Genomic DNA, 23,614 nt, shown 5'->3' with positions numbered 1-23,614 from the left:
CTGTCAGATCCTACCTTATCTTATCTTATTCGAACTTATCATATCATATACTGCCTAATTCTAAACTATTAAATCCTATCCGAATCGATCCGATAATATCCTACTCAATCCTACCCTATTAAAGCTTAGTGTATCCAGTATGAACATATTCTATCCTATCCTACCTTATCCTACTCTATTTTAACCATTCCTTTCTGATATGACCTGATCATATAAGAATCTAGTCTATCATATTCCACCCTACACTTTCTATTCTGTTGTATTTGATCCTATTACATCCTATCCTATTATGCCATATGATTTGAGAATGAATCCCACTGAATGCTTTCCGACCTATCGTGTCCTATCCCATCCTATCCCGTCCTATCCCATCCTATAATTTCCTATACCATCACATCCTATCTTCTCTTATCCTAACTTTGCGTATCATATTCTGCCCAAATCTAACCTTTTATATCCTATTCCTTCCGATTACTCTAAGTTATCCTTTTCTATTCCATTATGTCCTATCCAAACCGATTAAATCTGAACCTATCCATTCACTTCTTATCCTTTCTGATTTTACCCCTATTGTATGCAATACCATAAACATCTCAACCCTATCCAATAAGACCCTATCTGAAGCAATCCTATTCTACTCTACCCCATATTATTCGAACCTATCCGATCATATCCTAGCCTATCGTATACCTTATCCTATCCTATTTCACCCTATTCTATCTTATCTGATCCGATCATGTATGAACCTAGCCTATCATATTCTACCCTGGATTTTCTTTTCTGTTTTAAGCAATCCTAATATATCCTGTCCTACATCTTTTACCAATGAACCCTATCTTTTAAAATTCTACCCTACTTTATCCTATTCTATCTGATCCTACTTTATTCTATCCAATTATGTCTTTCCATATCCTTACCGATCCTACCTTATCCTTTCCTGGCCTATCCGATCCTATACTATCCTAGCCTACCTTACCCGAATTTATCTGACCATACCCTGTTCTATCCTATTCTATACAGTATCTTACCTTATCGTATCTTGTATTATCCGAGTCTATCGTCTTATATCCCATACTATCCCATCCTATCAGGTCTTATCCTATCGTATCCTATTCCTTCTTATCCTGCTATATTTACTTAAATTCTAAAAATAAACGAAACTTATCCGTTCAGATTCTGTATGAGGCCATCCTATCATATTCTAACTTACATTGCCTGAACATATCTGATTCTATCTTACTCTATCCTATCCTATATTATCTTATACGAACCTATTGTATCCTATCTCATCGTATTCTATACCAACCTATTCCACGTTATCCTATCTTATCTTAATCCGTCCTATCGTATCCTATGTAAACCGTTCCGATTCTATCATATCCTATCCTTCCCAATCATAAACTATTTCATTTAATCCTATATTACCCAAAACTATCTAATCCAATACTATCCGATCATATCCTATAATATCCTGCCCTATTCTATCTTATCATAGCGTATTATATCTTACCTTTTCTTATCCTCAGGAAAATTCTACGAGACGGACATCTAACCAAAACTAGGAGGTTTCAGGTAGTATTCAGGAATGGAACATTTTTAATTTGAAAATATAAAAATATAGCCATTTTCAATTAAAACTCACAATAATTTGCAATGGGTTTGCAAAGGGTAGAAACGCCTTATAATATTTTTAATTCGCAATTCAAAAATTTTATTAGAAAATATCCATTCACTGACTCTCGTACTTTTTCATAATTTTACAATCTCTCGATAAAGTTTAACTACATCCACGATGTTTAAAGTGAGTTTTAATCAAACCACATATGGACTTTGCTCAAATTCCAGATTACAAAGTGAAAAACAGAGATTTGATACGGACTAAATCGCAGATGAGTTAACGAAGGGAAAGAGAGGATGAATATTTTTTTTTGCATAAGGGATGGTGAAAGGAGAGGAAATGGGATGAAAGAGAGAAAGGAGGAGGGGATTTTCAATCTGTGTGATGGTCGTCGCGGCTTTGCTGGCTAGCTGTAATCTCTTTAAATCATGAGAGAAGAGCAAATTTTATTACAGTCAGTCAGTCAGACAGACAGACAGGAAGGCAGACAGGCAGGCGGGCGGAAACGTAGAAAAGTGGGCTGCTGTCTTTCTGAAGCCAAAGCCAAAGGGGCAACTTAACCTTTCATATTCATGTTTGCACTAGCGGCGGCAGAAGAAACGGCCAAGTCCCACAAGACCGGAAGTAAAAGTACAATATTCGACTTTGACTGGTACCCACCTACAGACTTTCCAACCTACCAACCTTTTCAAGGCATAATTAAATGGCGCAGAGAAGTCACGTTTTAGATCCTCTGTTCTTACTCTATCGTTCTTGTAATTAAAAAAAAATTCTTCTTCAGAAAAGTGATCAGCCTGGTGAAATTTTCGGATGGGAATTCATTCCGAAGCAATCCGAAATCTGTATCTGAAATAATTCGATTAAGGTTGTAGATTTCATTCGATTGTAAATCGGTCAAAAATTAGACCGGATCGGAATGAATCAAAAGAAAATTTTCAATCCAGATAAATAAAAATCAAACAAAACCTGGAATGGTATTATTTGAGTCAAAAACTCGAAAAAAAGAATTAAAGAAATTAATTAAGTTCCAGCCATTTCAGGTATTCACAGAATTTCAGGGTGTCAAAGCATTACAGAAATTCCAAGAATTTAAGATTTTCTATGTATTCAAGACATTCATGTATTTTAAGAGATTCTTGGAATTCAAGACATATATGTATTTCAAGATATTATGAAAGATCGAAGAATTCGGAGAATTCAGGAATTTCAAGGTATCTGAGGATATCAGATAATTCAGTAAATTTAGATAATACGAGGAGTTCAGATAATTTAAAGAATTCATATAATTCAGGAAATTCAATTAATACGAGGATATCATATAATTCAGTGAATTCAATTAATACGGAAATTCAGATAATTTAAGGAAGTCAGATGATTGAGGAATTTCATATAATACAGAGAATTCAAGAAATTCATATAATACTAGATATTTGCAGAATTGAAGAAATTCAGAAATTTCAAGGATTTAGAGAATTAAAGGAACTTAGAGAATTTAGATGATTCAGCAGAATTTTGGTAATTTAGGAGAGTTTACACCATGTAGATAATTCAGCGAATTCAAGGAAATCATCAAGGTTGAGGAATTATAGAAATTCCGAGAATTCTGGAAACACAGATAATTTAAAAAACGCATAGAATTCTAGGGATCCCAGAAATTTAGAGAATTCCAGGAGTTCTAGAAATTGAAGGATATCAAAGAATTTGGGGAATTTTAAAAACTCAAAACAATTAGAGGATTTCAGAGAATTCAAAAGTATATGCAAAATTCAAAGAATTCAGAAGAATTCAGAGAATTCAAAGAAGTCGAGCAATTCTAAGAATTGGGGAAACTCAATTAATTTAAGGATATTACATAATTAAGATATTTTAAATAATACAGATAAATCTAATAATTCAGGAAATTTCAATATCTTAGGGAATTCAGAGAATTCAAGAAATTCATATATTTCAAGTCATTCATAGAATTTAAGGAATTTATATAATTCCAGAAATTCGTAGAATTTAAGGAATCCAGAGAAGTTCAAAAAATGAGACTGTTTTATAAAATCAGAGAATTAAAGGAATTCAGCGAGGTCGAGAAATTCTGATAATAACGGAATTCAGGGAATTCAGAGAATTGAGAAAATTGAAGGTATTTAAGGACAGCAGCTAATTTAGTGAATTCAGGAAATTCAGAGGCATTCACATAATTCAAAGAATTAAGCAGATTTAAAGGAATTATAAGAAATAATAAGAATACAAGGAAGTTAATGAACTCAGAAGATTTCAATGCAATGCAAAATAATTTCAAATAAAATACTAAACCGGAACCAATTGCTTGATTTATAATTCGGCAAATTGTATAGCTTTCTTTCATGCTTTGCTTTAATATCAGTGTATAAAACAACCTTGAAAAATCTTATTTTGCTAAAAAACGTTGTGAGGAGTATTTTTAAAAATTGTAGAAATTTCTCCCTGTAAGGGTTTAAGTTACATTTTTTAAAATATTGAATTAGGAATTAAAATACAGTTATTTCTTATACAAAGACTTTAGAATGATGGAGTGTATTAATTTAAGGAATTTAACATTTGAAAAGTTAGGGAATATTTGTGTGTGTATATGTACTCTGGAGTGTTTGTTAGGGGTCGTAAAGCGCGCAGTTATGAATGCAAAAATGCAAAAATGCAAAAATGTAAAGGTATACAATATGACAGGGTCATTATTTGAAAAGTATAACCGAGTCTCGCTTTGTAGGAGCGAGGTAAAGCAAAGCAAAGCCGTTGGAGTAGTAAAGAGCGGAGGGGCTCTGAGGACTTTAGGATCGCAGTCGCGGTTCTTTGATCAACTTAACATCAACTCACCAGCATCCCTCTACTAAACGTGAGCTGATCTCCCATGAATATGGAAAGCCTGGTCTTTACTTGGACTGCGGCATCTAATTGTTACGTTTTTTCAGCCAGAATATTTTTTTAGCCCCCCCCCCCTCTCCTTTCAAACTCGATGTGATGTTTGGTAATTATTTGATATAACACTAGTCACAGACTTGTCTATAATATTGTCAAGATTATTCTTTTATATAGACGCCTTAAGAAATCCACTCTCCCCTAAAACCTTTACCACATTTTCTTGCCTGCTTCCTTTATCTTCAATTACTCTTCAATATTCTTTGAATATGTGCTATTATGTTTCCTCTTCTCATTCGAATATTATGTACTTTCTTTTTTCTTTCATTTCCTCATATATCCCTTCCCTTACTCTTCTCTATTGTCTACAACTCTTCGTAGCTTATATCATCACCCTCTTCTATAGCTTTAATGATAATTTTTTTTTCTTTCCATTTACAGATTATGCAATTTATGTTCTTTTACAATTCCTCACACATCCCTTTCCTCACTCTTTTTTTCAATTCTTAATAGTTTACACTATCCACCTATCTTATAGGCCTAGTGACCTAGTTCTTAACAACTTAACATTCCAAATACTTAATTCTATTGATTTTCCTTTCTTTTATTTTACCTCCTTTAAACACATTTTTACTGATTTCTCTCCCTTTCCCTCTATTAGTTTCTCTTCAAACTTCCATGGCATCTGTTCCTCTCTAATACTTCCTTTATCCCTTTGTGCTTCTTCTCTTACCATACAATCAGGCATCCTCTAGTCCATATAATAGTCTACTCCTTCCGTCCAACTTATCTATATTTCTTGTAACTTCTTAATATTTCCCTTTCCTTCTACTCCATATCTCTTCTCCACAGCTTATTTCCGGCTATACCAGCGGATCACATGACCAGTTTTTCCTTCTTTAATCTTTTTAACCTTTTTTTCTTATTTCCTATATCTTTTTCATTACTCCTGCCACATTTTTCATTCTCTCTTTCATATTGAAAATAGGATATGGTCTCCATTTTGCAAGATATATCCCAAATTTTTACACTTCTTTTAATTTTATTTGCTTCAACCTGCAAGACTATTCTTTTTTTCTTTCCCCTCCTTCTCTGAACGCCATTATCCTTCTATTTTCCACATTCTATTGTAATCATACCCCTTCTCTTCCATTTAATTACAGTGAACAAACGAAAACCATTCATTCCGAAGCGGCACTCTCTCGGGTTTCTTCCCCACCACCGTTAGCCCTAAAAGCGGCACAGTATCCAAGCTGCACTGTACTTTGTTTGAAATATAACTATTATGATAAGAAGTAACCTATTTTGATTCAAATTCAACTATTGGTTGAAATTTGAACAACTTTGATACCAATTTATTTTATTGTTTGAACATTTAACAGTTTTGTCGAAAATTCATTTATTTTTTGTTGTTGAAAATTGCTTTTATTCATTGCTAATTTACCTCTTTATTTTTGGCAAAAAATGCATTACTCTTAAGACAAAAATGAACTATTACATTTTTCTTTGAGATTTCCTTTTTTCTATTGAACTATTTTGAAAATTCGTCTTTTCTGTCAGAAAATTAATCTTCTTGATTGAAAACTATACTACTTAATTTAAAATTAAAATACTTTCATGAAAGTTTATTTTATTACTTGAAGATTCATTTCTTTGATTAAAAATGTAACTTTTTTTAATGATCATTTTTAGTTTAAAATTCAACTATTTGGTTATAAATTAACTTTTTGTTGAAAAATATCATTTTTGGGTGCAAAATTAAACTGTTTGTTGAGATTTTTTTTTGTTGAGTTGAACTTATTTTATTTTGCTGGAAAATTCATTTATTTGAAGAACATAAGCCTTTTTTGTTGTCAAAATATCAACTTTTCCATTTTTGTTATAAATTCATGGGTTTTACTTAAAATTTCAATTTTTTGGTTGGAAATTAACTTTTTTTAAATAAATAATTTTCGGTTGGAAATTGAGCTATTTTCTAGAAAATTCGTCATTTTGGCTTAAGAATTCAACTTTTTCCATGACAATTTTTCTTTTTGAGCTAAAAATTCTATTATTTCTGTAGAGTATTCTTCGTTTTAGTAAAAAAGAACTTTTTGGTAGAAAATTTAACTTTTTTGTGCTTTTGAAATTTTTTTTCTTACAAATGCAACAATTTAGTTGAAACTTTATTTCTCTTACGCCTGAAAATTCTTTTTTGGCTAAAACTTCAATTATTTTGTTGAAAATTAATTTCGTTTGCTAAATATTAAGAAATTTCATTTTTTAGTTGTAAGTTCATTGTTTTTAAAGGAAAATTCAATTAATTGGTTAAAAATTTATTAATTTGGTTGAAAATTCGTCTTTCTTATAAATAAAAATTCTTAATTAAAAATTCAACTACTTGGTTGAAAGTTAAACTTGTTTTTAATCATTAATTTTATTAGATGAAAATGTACCTTTGTAGCTAAAAATTCAATAATTGTTTGTTTACTTTTTTGTTTAAAAATTAATTTCTTCAACTGCAAATTTAAGTATTTCATTTTTGATAAAAATTTGTCTTTTTATTTGAAATTTCAATTATTTGATTGAAAATTAATCTTTTCAGTTGAAAATTCAATTATTCGGCTGACAATATATCTTTTTCAGTCAAAAATTTAATTATTTTGTTGAAAATTAAATAATTTTGTAAAAAACTCATCGTTTGTTAAAAAATGTCACGTTTCATTTTAAGATCTTGCTCAATATTGTCAATTTTGGTATACTTTTAATATACTATTGAAACATTATTAAAGATTTTGTATTCAAAGTTTTTTGACCTTGAATGCTTTGAATTCAAATTTGAAAAAAAATCAGAAGCCTTTTCTGTGCATTAATTATCCTTACTTGCACCTTAAAAAATTATTTATTTGTTTAATCAAAAATGTTAGGGTCATAAAGTTTAAAAAATATATGATTTCAGCAGAAACTTTTATTCGCCCCTTCTAGAGTTAATACTGCCATCTCAGTAAGGGTGGTTCAACTAAACTCCATATTTCTATCGAATGGTGAATCTACTTTTACAGAATCGATAAACAAATTAATTACTGATATAATTGCTGAATACTATTGTATTAATAAAAAGATAACAAAAATTAGAAAATAGATCGGAAAAAAATAAAATTTCAACCTTAGGCAAAAAAGATCACAAGTACTGTCGATATTGTACCAGTATCTGGTAGTTATCGGCCGACTTTACGTTGAAGCTATCAACCGTCGATAATGAAGGGAGTTCTTTCTATCGCCAAATGTTGCTTACCATCAGTAAAAAATATAACAATTATTTTACCCTCAAGTGTTCAATAAATTATTGTTAGCATCCTACAGAATTAAAATCCTCAGAACAGTTACAGATCTCTAAAAATAACTATTTTTTTATTATAATATTACAAAACTGTCAAAATATAAGAATACTGACTTTGAAAATTCCCGACTATTTGAATTTCCGAATTCAAGCAATTACAAAAAAAGAAATTAATTCAATAATCAATATTATTTTTTTAATAAAAATTCAATAATGAAATGTTTTTATCAAAGAAATCTTCTTTTCTTAATGTTCAGTGCATTTAACAACATTATTGACTAACTTTAAAATTAAAATAATTGAAAATAAATTCTCAATGGAATTTTTGTTGTTGTTTTGAAAATGGGCATAGTATTTTTTTAAATTATTGCTTTTGCAATTAAAATCATGTTCTCGTATTGCTATTTAGCACTAAGAAAATTTGGTTTTTACTTATTGTCCTTAAAAATTCTGACAATAATATAAACAAAATACATTGAATGTCCAGACAAAATTATTTTGTATCAAAATATTTAATTATTTTTTTTTTAATGAAGAAATATGTTAACATTTTTTTATTTGGAACGACTGCAAAATTCCGAAACATAAAATCCATAAAATGTAAAATTCCCAGATAATAAAATTCCCAAATTACAAAATTCCCGAATTGAGCAATTTCAGAATAATATAATTTCTTAACAGTTTATAATATTGCCAAATTTGAAAATTCCCGAATATTAAAATTGCTGATATGATAACGCCGAATTATGAAATATTCCAACGGAAAAATTACAGAATATAAATAATTTAAAAAATCGATTTTTAATTGGCATTATTTATTTATTAAAAAGAAAATAATTTAAAAATGTATCAAAAAGATTTTCTTTTAAATGTTTAATGTTTAAAGTTAAAAAAATTATTATTTTAATTTAAAATGACAATGATTTCATAAAATTTGCATTAAAAAATAAATTTTAAAACCCGTGCGTCTCAAACGAAATTTTTCTTTCTAAATTTTGTTCGATCTCGATGACATTTTCTAACCCAACTTTGCAGGATTCAATTTTTTACTAATTTATCTCACGGTTTATTCTTTTTTTTTAATTAACTATGTGATTTTCAAATACAATTTTTTTTAATTTAAAAAAATACCATGCACATTTTCAATAACAAATTTTCATCCAGAAATAAATATATTTCAATTATTTTAATTTTAAATTAGAACAATCGTTTAAATAATAATATATATTAAAAAACAATTTTTTTAACTGTTTAAATTCGGGAATTTTCTAGATCGAATATTTTATAATTCGACAATTTTTTTGTCGGGAATTTTAAATTTGGAAATATTGTAAATTGTCGGAAACATTATTATTTTAGGAAGTTACCAATTTGGGATGTTTATACTTCGGAAATTTTATAATGTCGCAAATTAAAAAATGTTGAAGGTCCGAAAAATCCCGAAAAATCCCGAAAAATAAAATTTCTGACACTGTAAAACTCCCGAATTGGAAAATTTCCAAACAATTATTAATAACACCGAATTTGACCCCGGCGAATAATAACATTCACGACAGTATAATATTACTAAATTAAAAAAAATTATCGTATAATATTTTTTAATATTTTATAAAAAAGTCATATTTTTTATGTTTACAGTATCTAAAATCATTGTTCTTAAATTATTTATTAATAAATAAATAATATTTTCCCAATAATAGTTTAATTCCTTGAATGGTGGAATTTTCTAGTTCAGATATTTTATAATTCCGCATTTTTCTCTTATATAATATTATAAACGGTCCGAAATTTTATTATTCGAAAATTTACAAATGTGACAATATTATAAACTGATCGGGAATTTTACTATTTAGAATTTTTCAATTCGCAAATTTTATTACTCGAGAATTTCATGATTTGGGAATTTTATTATTTAGGAATTATGCGATTTGGAAATTGTATTATTCAAAAAATTTATTATTTTGGAATTTTATTATTAGGGAATCTTCAAATTCAAGAATTTTATTATTCGGGAATTTTCCAATTCAAGAATTTAATTATTTGAAAATTTTATTGTTAGGGAATTTTATTGTTCGGGAATTTCATGATTCGGGAATCTTATTGTTCAGGAATTTTTAAATTATGGAATTTCACATTTTGGCAATTTCATAATTCAAAAATTTTATTATTTGGAAATTTCCCGAATCGAGGACTTTATTCTCCGGGAATTTTATTATTAGGGAATTTTTAAACTCGAGAACTTTTTTATTGAAATATTTCATTATTAGAAAATTTTCTTATTCGGAATTTTTGTTTTTTGATTTTTTCACTTGCCCCTTACATTTTGGTAATTTTATAAATTTGAGAATTTTCTATTTCGAATCATTTACTATTCGGGAACTTAACAGTGCCGGGATATTTATTGTTTGAGATGTTTCAGTCGTCCTAATTTCTAGTTTTAATTTCAATAACAAAAAGAAAAAAAAATTGGTAAAAATTCGACTTCTACATTCCCTGAAATAAAGTCGAAAATATAAATTTACAATTGGTCAAGCTTTTTATTAATAATAAATCTGAAAACCAAGAGGAAATTCAACTGCATAGAAAATGAGGCAATTAGGGGAAGCTCTTCATACAATTAATTAGTATTCGGATATAATTCATACGTGCGAAATCATGCTAATCATAAATACCATGTTTGCAATTCAATTAAAACCAATCGAACACACATATATCACTAATTTCTCCAATTATTAATAAATATTTAATTATGTACGAAAAGGTTTAATTTTTAAACCGAAAAAATGAACTTTCTACTAGAAAAGTGAAGTTCTCGAACCAAAAAGATTTTTATTTTTGAATGAAAAATAGTTTGACATAATATTTTATTCATTTTGAAAATAATAATATATTATAAAAATGTGGCGAAAATTAAAGAATTTTAAATCCAAAATAATTTTTAAATTAAATCAAAAACAGTTGAATTGCTCGAAAGAAAAACAATTTTGCAACAAATATTTTAATTCTTAAACAAAGAAATTTAAGAAACATTTTAAATCAAATTATACCAAAAAATACCAATTTTTTAAAGTGCAACAGGCAGTTGCACTTTTAATTAAAAAAATTAAATTTCTACCAACAGAGTTGCATTTTCAAAACAAAGACGAATATTAAAAAAATAGTTGAATTTTCAACAAAGATTTTTTTAGCCAAGAAGGAAAAAGACTTAACGAAATTGACGAATTTACAAGAATAAAAAAAGATCATTATTAATAAAAAATAGTGCAATATAACATATTACTAATTCAAATTAATAATGTTATATTGAAATATAAATTTTCAACAAAAAAGTTAATTATCAACCAAATTATTGAATTTTCAACAAAAAATAATTGGTTCATAGTTTATCGATTTTATTTAAGAAATCAACTATTTTGTTGAAAATTCATTTATCTGGTAAAAGTGAACTTTCTGCGTGAAAATTTGTCTTTTATTCTTAAATTTGACAGTTTTTGATTTAAAATTAAAATCTTTTTTGTTGAAATATCAGCTTTTACATTTCTTGTTGGAAATGTACCTTTTTTAGATGAATTCAGAAGTTTTTGATTTAAAAATAAAACTCGTTTTTGATGGAAATATATAGAATATATCAAAGAAAAGTCAACTACTAGATTAAATTGTTTTGTTAAAAATTTATTTTTTTGTTTAATATTCAAAGTTTTAGTTGTCAATTCAACTTTTTTGTTGAAATTTAATATTTTTGTTAAAAGTTCTTTTGTTTTTTTAGTCGGAAATTAAATTTTTTATCTGAAAATTTAACTATTCTATTTTAGACAAAGAGTCGATAATTTTTAGTAAAAAATTCAACTGTTATATTTTTCGTTCAGAGTTCATCATTTTTGGTTGAAGATTTAACGAATTGATATTTTTTGATTGATGATTTAACGTTTTTTTTAAAGTTCGTTTTTCATTTTTTGGATAAAAATGAATTTTCCTAACCGTAGATTAAGCTATACCATTTTTGGTAGAAAATTTATTATTTTCAGATGTATTTAGTTGAAAATTCATATATTTGGTTAAAAACTAACAGATTTGTCGAAAATGAATATTTTTGTTTTGGAAATTCAACGTTTTGATAAAAAATTAGTTATTTGGACTAAGAAATTCCACTGTTTTTTTTCCAAGTTTGTCTTTTTAGGTTGAAAACTATTATTTTAGTAGAAAATTCATCTATTTGATCAAAATAAATTTTATGGTGAAAAATTTTACGGTTTTGTATAAATTTTTCCTTTTTTTGTTCAAAAATGAAATTAATTTGGTAGCAATATTTTTATTGTCTTGACTGAAAAATCCTATTTGGTTTAAAATTCAACTTTTTTGTTGAAACTTCTATTTTTCATGAATTAAAATTTTTTTATTATAAATTTAATAGATTGTATTATATATCAATATTTTCGATTAACAAAAAAATCAAATTTCTACCAAAGGAGTTTGATTTTAAAACCAAAGACGAATGTTTAATAAGAGAATTGAATTTTTAACAATGAAAGATGTTTGAGCCAAGAAAGGAAAAGAGTTTTAACTACATTTTTGGACTTTCATCAAAAAGAGATTAATTTTCTACAAAAGAATTTGCATTTTTAACCTAAAAATATTACCGTTCCATCAAAATGGTGAAAGTTTCAACCCACACAGTTTTTTATTTATAATATAAATTAGTTGAATTTTAATTAATTTTAATTTCTCATGTAATATTAAAATATAAATTTTCAACTACAAGTATTTTTTAAAGAATTTATCGAATTTTAAACCAAAAAGTTGATTTTCAAAAACCTAGTTAAATTTTCTACTAAATCAATGACCTTTTAAAAAAAGTTGAAGCTTCTACCAAAGAAACTAAAGAAAAATAATCCAACCAAATTGTTAAATTTTTAATAAAAAAAGATTAGTTCTCAAAGAAAAACTAAATGGTTGATATTTCACCCAAAAGAGATTTGAATTTGTAATTGGAAACAGTCGAAATCTAAAAAAAAAAAACAAATTTGAGAGCAAATTTAGAAATAATGGTTTAAACAATTTATTATTATTCATAAAAATAGTGTCTTAGAATAATGCAAAAAATTGCATTTTTTTCTAAAATTTTCTACTTTTTGCCCACTTTTCAGTTAAAGCAAGGTAATAATTAATTCAAATTGACAAAAATAAATGTTTAGACAATTTACTATTATTTTTAATAATATTCTCTTTAAATTATTCTAGGCATATTATTGTTTTATTTAACTATCTTCTTCTATATTGATGATAGATAGTTTTGGATTTTTCTGAAATTACCTACTTTTTGTCATCTTTTTATTTGGATCAAGGTAATGTTCAATGGAATTTAACAAAAATAATTTTTTAAGGAAATTATTATTGTTTAATAGTATCTTTTTCAATAGTAAAGCTAAATGGATGCGGTTTTTTTCCCGAATTTTCCAATTTTTATTCAACATTGCAGTTGTATTGAGGCAACTGTCGATTGAATTTAACAAAAATAATTCTTTGAACTAATTATTATTATTTATAACAAGATTCTCTTATAATAATGCTAGTCAGCTGGAGTTTTTTCTCGAATTTCTCACTTTCTGTCCATTTTTCCTTTAAATTAAAGTCATCAAAGTGAACAAAAATAATTGTTTAAACAATTTTTTATTACTTCAATAATACTTTCTTTAAGAAATGCTAAAAAGTTACATTTTTTCCAAAACATTCAACTTTTTGCTCATTTATCATTTATAGTGAAGTAATAATCAATTAAATTTAACAACCCTAATTGTTTAAACAATTTTTAAATTATTTTTGATAATATTCTTTTTGTATAGAGCTAGAAAGTTGTTATTTCTACAATATTAAACTTTTTGTCCACTTTTTCTTCGAGCGAGATAATAATTAATACATTTCAACTGAAATAATTGTTTAAACAATTAATTATTATGTTTAATAATACTTTCTTTGATAAATTCTAGAGAGCTGCGATTTTTTCTGAACTTTTCCACTTTTTGTCAATTTTTCACTTAGAGTTAGGTAATGATCAATAAAATTTAACAAACCTAAATGTTTAAACAAATTTTTATTTGTTATAACTTTCTTCTTCTATAGTAATGATAGACAGTTGTTGTTTTTCTGTAATTTTTAAAGTTTTATCTACTTTTAACTTAGTAAGATAATAATCAATGCAGGTTAACAAATATAAATGTTAGCAAAATGTATTATTGTTTATAAATATAGTAGTGCTAGAAAGCTGCGGATTCTTCTGAAATTTTTAGCATATCTTTTACTTTTCAGTTAGAAATAAATAATAAATATTAATAATAATTTTCAAAAAAGGCTGTTATTGTTACTAATTCAAGAAAAGTTTACATTTAATATGATCCATATAGAAAATTTTAAGAATATGTCAAATATCTGTATTATTTCAGAAAAATATATTCACAAAAAAAAACCAGATTTTATTAATATTATTATTTTAAGAGTTTATTTATTATTAGTTTATAACTAAAAATCCAAAGTCGAAATGTAATATTTTTTAAACCGCCTTTTTTTGGTGTGGATTCGAATAAATCTAGGGTCGATTTTCACACAAAATAAAAATAAAATTCCAATGAATAAATAATAAAAAAATCAAAATAAATAATCACTTTCAAAGTCTTGGAATATAAAAAGCAAAAATTATCAGTACGTGTAGATTAAAAGGCATGATATAAATTGATATTTCGAGTTAGTCACTATCGCGATTATCTGAAATACAATGACACTGAAGCGAATTTTTATCATTCTTTTACAAGAAATCAACTTTCGAACACTTTCTTGCGTCGCAATTAACAAGAAAAACATCATTGGTAGTTTTTAAATTTCCCTGAAGGAATATTTTACGAGTGAGTAATTCCATTTTTAAATAAAAAAAAGTTGTGATATAAATGAAAAATAGAACCAAGTAATCAAAAGTATTGTTAATAATAATCTTACGTCAAATAATAATAATATTAATAACTAATACTTAGAGGGTTTTATAAATTGTATTTTACTCAACAATTATTTTCAGTTTATTCCGAATCAAAATAAATCCGATTAAATATAAACAAATGCCATCCGGAACGGTTCTCTGAATAAATTTTTGCAAATTTATGGTGCAATAACTTTTAAAATAAGGCTCATCTGATTGCTAAATAATCCTACTGTTTAAAAATTAATTGCAATATTGCAACATAAAACTTTTTTCAATTTTAGTTCCAGTGTTTTTGTCATTTTTTAAAATATCCTAAAGTTTTAATTTCATCCAGCAACAAAATAGTTTTTCATTAATTTTATGACTTTACGGAATAAATATTAATAAAAACATGTACTATTCTTATATAAAGCACTTGATTCATATCTTAATTGAGACAAAAAACATTATTTGAAAGATAAATAAATTTAAAAAATTGCAACGGAGGCCAGTTGAAAAAATCCGATATTTCCCTTATTTTTAATTGAAAAATAGTTTTCAATGACTTTAAAGTAATATTTTTTACTTTTATTATATTATTGTACACTATGAAAACGTTTTCTAAATATGTAATATCAATTAATAAACATAAAAATATATAACTCATTAATTAAATTTTTAATTAAATTTTTTTTTAATTTTTAATTAAAGTTAATTTATTTGAATAACGTCTGTAAAATTTAATAAAATATCTTGAGAGTTTTTAAATCCCTCAAAATAAAAAAAATTTCTAGGAATTATAATAAATCAAAGTCCTTGAAAAATCCCTTGCAATCTTTTAAAATATCCTAAACTATTTGAAATCCTCTTAATTTATTACAATCTATTGGAAATACTTTAGAATATTAAAAATTTCATTAAATGTTGAAAAAAATTTTAATTGAAAATTAAGTGCCATCTTTTTAAATTCCCTCAAAGAACTCTTTACAATTAACTACAATTTTTACAAATACTCTAAATTATAAAAAAGTAAAATTAAATAATTAGTTAATAACCCTGTAACCTTTTGAATACTTTAAAAAGAAAGACTACTTCGAATTTTTTGTACACCCTGAAATAACCCTTAAATTTCTTCGATTTATTGAAATCTATTAACACTTTCTTGAAATCTTTTAAAATACTGTAAAATATTTCAAATGTATTGTGAAAACACTTGAATTTATTTAAATCTAGTAAAAATTTCTTTGGAATTTTTAAAAATAATCTAACTTCTGTCAAATCCTTAAAATCTCTTTATTTAATTGACGAATATTGAAAACTCCTTGGAGTCCTTTAAAATGTCATAAACGATTGCAAACCCTTGGAAATTAATTTAATTTATTGAAAATTTTCAAAATACCCTAAGTTCTTTGACATCCTTAAAAATTCCTTAATTAATTGCAATATATTGGAAATTTCTAGAAATATTTTGAAATGTCCTAAATATTCCAAATTCTTGGAAATCTTTTCACATTATTGAAATATTTCAAAATAGTAAACAATATTTTTAATCCTTGGGAATCCCTCTAATTTATTTAAATATATATAATTTCTTTTGTTGGATCTTTTGATATATCATAAATTTTTTTAAATCCTTGAAATCCATTCAATTTATTGAAATCTATTGAAAATTCCTTAGAATTTTTTTAAATAGTGTAGAATATTTCATATCTTTTAAAAACGCCCTTATTCATTAAAATCTATTAAAATATTTTTTTGCAATCTTTGAAAATACCGTAATTTTTTTTAAATCCTTGAAATTCTTTTAATTTAGTGAATGTCTATTCAAAATTCATTGGAATCTTTCAAAATACCCTAAATTCTCTGAAATCCTTAAAACCTCTTTAATTTATTGAAATCTATTGAAAATTCTTTGGAATCATTGAAAATGTCCTAAGACATCTCAATGCCTTGGAAATCCGTTAAATGTATTTAAATATATTAGAAATTTTTTAGAATCTTAGTAAATGCGCGTAATTCCTTTATATTCTTAAAATCTCATCAATTTATTGAAATATATTGAAAATTCCGAAGAATATTTTTACATTCTCGAAATTCCTTAGAATCTTTGAAATCCCGTGAATTTATAGGAATCTTTTAAAATACCTTAAAATCTTTTAAATCTTTTGGAATCGCTCGAATATCTTTCAATCTATTAAAAATTCTTTGTAATTAATTTACAATGCTCTGAATTCTTTGAAATCCTTGAAATTTCTCTAATTTTTTGAAATCTACTGAAAATTCCTTGGAATATTTCTAAATATTGTCAAATATTTCAAATCCTTGGAATTCCATCAATTGATTGAAATCTTTTTAAATACCTTAAAATCTTTCGAATCTTTTGAAATCGCTCTAATTTATTTTAATCTATTAAAAACTCTTAGGAATATTTAAAAATACCCTATATTCTTTAAAATCCTTAAAATTCCTTTCATTTATTGAAATATATTGAAAATTCCTTTGAATCTTTTAAAATGTCCTTAAATATTTCAAATCCTTGGAAATCCATTCAATTTATTGAAATCGTTTAAAATACTGTTAAATCTTTCGAAATCGCTCTAATTTATTGCAAACTATTGATAATTCCTTGGAATCTTAAAATATACTGTAAAATCTTTTAAATCTATTAAAAATTCTTAGCCATCTTTGAAAATATCCTACATTCTTTTAAATCCTTGAAATATCTTTAATTTATTTTAATATATTAAAAATTCCTTGGAATCTTTTCAATTAGTGTAAAATATTTTAAATCATTGAAAATTCCTTAAATCTTTTTAAAAAATGTAAAATCTTTTAAATCTTATAAAATTGCTCAAATTTATTTAGACATATTAAAAATTCTTCGGAATCTTTCAAAGTGCAGAAATTTGTGTAAATCCTTGAAACCTGTTCAATTCATTGAAATATGTTGGAAATTCCTTAGTATCTTTTAAAATATCTTAAATTCTTGAAAATCCTTGTAATCTATTTGACTTATTGAAATATATTGAAAATTTCTTAGAACCTTTGAAAATACTTTAAAATATTTTAAATCTTTTAAAATACTTCTAGTTTATTTAAACATATTAGAAATTCTTTGAAATCTCTTAAAATAATATATAATTTTTAAAATATTTGAAATCTCTTTAATTTATTGAAATCTATTGAAAATTCCTTGGAATCTTTCAAACTGTCCTAAAATATCTCAAATCCTTGGAAATCCTTTAAATGTATAACTTTCTTGGAATCTTTTTAAATGGCCGAAATTCCTTAATATTCTTGAAATCCCATCAATTTATTGAAACATATTGAAAATTCCTAAGTATCTTGTTTACATTCCCGAAATTCCTTAAAATCCTTGAAATCCCTTCAATTTATTAGATACTTTTAAAATACCTTAAAATATTTTAAATCTGTTGAACTCATTCTAATTCCTTTAAATCTATTAAAAATTCTGCGTAATATTCCAAAATGCTCTAAATTTGTCAAAATCCTTCAAATTCCTTTATTTTATTGAAATATATTGAAAATTCCTTTGAATCTTTAAAAATGTCCTTAAGTATTTCAAATCCTTGGAAATTCATTCAATTTATAGAAATCGTTTAAAATACTGTAAAATCATTTGAAATCACTCTAATTTATTAAAAACTATTGATAATTTCTTGGAATCTTTTAAAATACTGTAAAATATATCAAATCCTTGAAAATTCCTTCAATTGTTTGAAATATTCTAAAATACTGTAAAATATTTTCAAATGGCTTAAATTTATTTAATCCTATTAAAATAACTTTTCAATATTTGAAAATATCCTACATTTGTTCAAATACTTGAAATGTCTTTAATTTATTGAAATATATTGAAAATTCCTTGGAATCTTTTAAAATGCTGTAAAATATTTGAAATATTTGGAAATCGTTCTTGCTTATTTAGACCTATTAAAAGTTCTTTGGAATCTTTTAAAATACTCTAGGTTCTTCAAAATATTTGAAATTTCTTTAATTTATTGAAATCTATTGAAAATTATTTGGAAGCTTTTGAAATACTGTAAAATATTACAAATATTTTGAAATCGTTCTAGTTTATTTAGACCTATGAAAAATTCTTTGGGTTCTTTTAAAATACTCTACATTCTTTGAAATATTTGAAGTCCTTGGAAATCCCTTGAATTTATTTTAATATTTTAGAAATTTCTTAGAATCTTTTCAAATTACCGAAATTCTTTAATATTCTTGACATCCCAAAAATTTATTGAAATATATTGAAAATTCCTAATAATTTTTTTAACATTTCCGAAGTTCCTTAAAATACTTTAAACCCCTCCAAATTATTAAAATCTTTACAAATGTATTATTTATTAATCTCTAATTTATTGAAATATATTGAAAATTCCTTGGAATCTTTTAAAATGCTGTAAAATATTTGAAATATTTGGAAATCGTTCTTGCTTATTTAGACCTATTAAAAGTTCTTTGGAATCTTTTAAAATACTCTAGGTTCTTCAAAATATTTGAAATTTCTTTAATTTATTGAAATCTATTGAAAATTCTTTGGAAGCTTTTGAAATACTGTAAAATATTACAAATATTTTGAAATCGTTTAAGTTTATTTAAACCTATTACAAATTCTTTGGAATTTTTTTAAATACTCTACATTTCTTAAAATTCTTGAAGTCCTTTAATTTATTAAAATGTATTGAAAATTTCTTGGAATATTTAAAAAAATCCTGAAATACAAAAAATTTCGAATCCTTGGAAATCCCTTCAATTTATTGAAATCTTTTAAAATACCTTATCTTTCGAATCTTTTGAAATCGCTCTAGTTTATTCAAACCTATAAAAAATTCTTTTGAATCTTCTAAAATATTTTAAATTCTATTAAATCCTTAAAACCTTTTTAATTTATTGAAATCTATTGAAAATGCCTTGGAATCTTTCAAAATGTCCTAAAATATCTCATATCCTTGGAAATCCTTTCAATTTATCGAAATCTTAAAAATTCCTTAAAATCTTTTTGAATACCCCTAAAACATTTAAAATTCTTCAACATTTTTTTAAATGTCTTGGAAGTTTTAAGCATCTCTTGAAAAAGTTTTAAGCCTTTTAAAAGATCCTAAAATATTTCCAATTCTTTAAAATCCCATTAAATTACTGAAATCAATAGAAAAGTCCTTGGAATCCCTTAAAATGCACTGAAAGCATTGAAATTATTTTAAATTATTTGAAATCTATTTGAAATTTTGAAAAGCTCTTGGAAATTTCCTGAAATCATTGGAAACATCATAAGATATTAAAAATTCTTTGAAATCATATTAAATTGCTGAAATCAATGAAAGATATCTTGAAATATTTGAAGATACCATAAAATATTTACAATCCTTTAAAATCCTTTGGAATCCTTTTCAATTATTAAAATGTATTAAAAATTCCTCGACATCGCTTAAAATAAAAAAAAATTAATCGTCAAAAATACTTGAAATATTAAGATAATTTCTTTAAATGTTTAGAATCCCTTGAAATACTTGAAGTCCTACAAAAGTGCTTGGTATTTTCGAAATACTTCAAAAATTTATAAAGTCTCGTAAAATTCTTCAAAATTCCTTCTAAACATTTAGAAATTTAGGAAACTTTTTGAAATCCCTTGGAATCATTAAAAATACCCATTAGATGTTATAAAATCATTTAAAATCCTTACAAAGTTGGGGGAATTCTTTGCAAATCTATACATTTTTTTTATTTTTCAAAATTCCGTAAAATCGTTAAAATAAATTTGAATATCAATCTTCTTCTGTAAATATTGTATGGAAAGTATGGGTCCGAAAAAAAATGTGAAATCTATTTTGGTAAATATTCGTTCAAGTAATTTTATCATAAAGTCTAATAATAATGGAATTTTAATTTTCATAACAAAAGATTGATACGAAATCCAAAAAATTATAATTATGTTTTTTATTTTTAATAATAATTGAAAATAATTTGCCAAAATTTTCTTAATGAAGAAAAAAATAAAAAATAAATTTCTTCTAATTGTTATCTACATGCTTTATCTATTTGCAAGAACCGAGTATTTTTAGAAATCTCATAAAATCTTAATTATTTGATTTCAAATAGATGCATTTGTTGATTATCAGCATTATCCAGGCTCCCAGGAAAATGGTTAGTTTTCTTGCAATTCCAATAATTGTCTGCAAATGCATTTTCGCGGCAAAATAATTAATTTAGAGCTCATTCGCAGATACGATCTGCAATTAAGACCATACCTCGCTTAAATGTTCTTCTTCGCTTTTCAAATTCCTGCATTACAATTTAATCATTCTTTTATTCTCTTTTTATTAGAATTATTTTCCTCGGTTCTAAATTACTTGGGTTTTTTTACTTTTCTAATATGTGAATAACTCTGATTTGTTTTTTACGATTTCCTTTTATTTCGTATCTGGTTTATTTTCCTTTGCGTATCTACATGTCAAGCTTGAAAATCCAGGGAATCGTTATTGGGCAATGTTTCGTTCCGAAACTCATTCGGATTTTTTTACTTTGACGCTCAAACTACTATTTTTGTGGTATAAAAAAAACCAGTACTCTCAGGACGATCGTTTCTTTTTGTTGAAAAAAATTAGTTTTTCCTTGATATTTAAAATTCTTTCAAAAAAGAGGAAATAGGATTAATTTTCTATATTCAAAAAGACGAATTTCCAATAAATTTTAGATCAAATAGTTGAATTTTTAACTAAAATAATTAACCATAGAAAAAAGACTTTTCACTAAAGAAATGAAATATTCAACCATGTATTTGAGTTTCCGATAAAAAATGTCAATTCTAAACAAACAAAAAAAAAAAAATTTGAAGCTTAAACAGTCGTATTTAACTCAAAAAGATAAGTTCTGAACGAAAAATCTAAAAGTTAATGTATTTATAAAGTTTTTAACCAAAAGGCTTTTAATTCTAAGCAAAAAATAGTTTAATTCTGCCAAAAAGGTAAATTTTTTTAAACAAACTAGTTGAATCCTCAATCGAAGGAGAAATATTTTCAAATATATAGTTAAATTTTAAACTGAAAATGATCAATTTGTAGCCAAGAATGGAGTATTTGAATTTTCAGTTAAAAAAATTATTTTTAATAGAAAACCGCATTTTAAAAAAAATTGTTGATATTTCAATAAAAAAGATTGATTCTCTACCAAAAAATACGAATTTTCAACTAAATAGTGAAATTTTTAAATAAAAATGATCGATTTTTGAAAAGAAATGCAATAGTTAAATTTTAAGTTAATAAACTTAAACAAGAAAAGAAATTTAAAAACATAGTCAAATTTTGAACCAATTAAACGAATGCTTAACAAAGTAGTTTAACAGAGAAATATTTAAATCCTTTGATAATAAAATGAACTTTTAGGGAATTAGTTCAAAATTTCTTACCCCAAAAATATTAATTGTCAACAAAAATTGTAGTAGTTTATAATTAAGCGATAAAAATTTGAATTTTAAAAAAGATGACATATTCATTAAAAAAGAAATTTTCTATGAATCTATCTATAAGTCGATATATCTATTTATAAGGTTGAAGTTTTAGGCTTTAATTAAGAATATTAATTTTCTACCACAGAACACGAATTTTCAACATAGTGCATAGATCTTTCACTAAATATTTGAATTTTCAACTACAAACAAAAGTTTGTTTTTGCATAAAAAAAATAAAATCTTTAATAAAATGTATACATTTTTAACTAAATGGTTGAATTTTCAAACATGACGATTAATTTTTGTCGGAAAAAGACGATTTTTTAAACTAATTGTTAAAGTTTTAAACTAAAAAAGATTATTTGATTAATTTTTTTTCAAAAAAGACAAATTCACAGTAAAATACATACATTTCCTATCAAATAGATGAATTTTCTATCAAAAGCGATCAATTTTCAAACAAAAATGGGACAGTTATTTTTCAGTTAAAAATGTATGATAAAAAAAATAATTTTCAAATATAATAGTTCCGTTACAAAAGATTTATTTTTAACCAACAAACAAATTTTTAACAAAGCAGTTCAATCATAAACTAATAAAATGAAGTTTTAACAAAGTTTTTTAACTTACACATAACAAGTTTAATTTTCATTTATAAAAATTAAATTTTATCCAATTAGATCAATTTTTAAACTAATAGTTGATTTTTTTTAATTGTGGAAGATCAATCTTCAAACAAAAATGTAATAATTAAATTTGAATTTAAAAAAATATTTTCAATAATAATAAAAAAAATTACACAAAAAGTTAAATTTTCTACTAAATTTTTGATCTTTTAAGTCAAAAAGATGAATTTTCTACAAAACTCTTGAACATCCCACTCCAAAAAAATAAATATTCAACCGTATAGTTAAATTTTCAAAAAGAAATGAGTTTTTAACAAAAAAGGAATTGCCAAAAAATAAGTCTAATTTTCAAACCAAAAGGTGAATTATGAACTAAAATAATGAATCTTTAATCAAACAAATACATTTTTAGGAAAGTAGTTTAACTTTCAACCAACGAAATGAAAATTTATACTAAGAAGATGAAATTTTAACGATATAGTTATATAATTCATAGTATTCAGCAGGTTAAAGTGAGAAAAAAATTGTTTATAATTTTTTAAACAATTAATGAACAAAAGCCATTTTTTGTGATTCGCAAAGATTTAATTCTTTGAAATTCACAGTCTTTACATGGAATATAAGAGGAACTTCCTCATTATTATGAATATTTAAAAATATATTTTCTGCTTGGCAGGATTATTTAAACCATTTTTATAAACAAATACACAGTTTTTGTGTGTCACAATGAATAGGCTTCATTTTTTGCAGA

General features: G+C 25.0%; 1 protein-coding gene across 1 annotated transcript in view; it reads left to right on the top strand.

Moving 5' to 3' along the window:
- The first annotated feature begins 14,609 nt into the window (after positions 1–14,609).
- Positions 14,610–23,614, top strand: part of LOC117174850 (cytochrome b561 domain-containing protein 2-like) — an 85,245-nt gene continuing 76,240 nt past the window's right edge. The window contains exon 1 of the mRNA XM_033364239.1: positions 14,610–14,713. The gene's annotated coding sequence lies outside the window, so the exon portion shown is untranslated. The remainder of the gene's footprint in view (positions 14,714–23,614) is intronic.

This window comes from Belonocnema kinseyi, chromosome 6, assembly GCF_010883055.1.
Source record: "Belonocnema kinseyi isolate 2016_QV_RU_SX_M_011 chromosome 6, B_treatae_v1, whole genome shotgun sequence".
NCBI classification, from domain to species: Eukaryota; Metazoa; Arthropoda; class Insecta; order Hymenoptera; family Cynipidae; genus Belonocnema; species Belonocnema kinseyi.
This window is presented reverse-complemented; position numbering and strand designations above follow the sequence as displayed.